The sequence below is a fragment of the Lipotes vexillifer genome, unplaced genomic scaffold, assembly GCF_000442215.2.
Source record: "Lipotes vexillifer unplaced genomic scaffold, Lipotes_vexillifer_v1.1 scaffold914, whole genome shotgun sequence".
In the NCBI taxonomy this organism is placed as follows: Eukaryota; Metazoa; Chordata; class Mammalia; order Artiodactyla; family Lipotidae; genus Lipotes; species Lipotes vexillifer.
Window position 1 is genome coordinate 1,951,312 of NW_006780388.1, and position 413 is coordinate 1,951,724.

Here is a 413-nt window from a genome sequence, read left to right on the forward strand (position 1 = left end):
GGGCCGCCGCAGCCACAGGCGCCGACCTCGCGGCCCAGGCCCCTCCGGCCACCGCAACCCGAGTGCCCACTCCCCGCCCCCACCTGCCCTCTCGGGAGCGAGCTCCGTGCCGCGCGCGCCGCCCCGCTGGCCGTAGGGAGCGCGCACCGCCCCGCGGGGGAGCCGGCCTCTAGGAGCGCACTAGAGGGTTCCTAGCAAGCATGCGCAGCGGGGCCTCGGGGAGCCCATTCTTTGGGCAAACCCCACTTCTCCGGGTCTTCCACGCGCGGTGCCTATCTGGCGACCGGACCAATCGGCGCTGGGAGGCGGGGCCACGGCTGGCGAAAGAGACGGGGCAAGCTCAGGATTGGGCTGCGGCAGCCGGGGACCGAGCTTTGATCTGACCTGAGGCTTGGACGGCGGGGCGGGGCGGG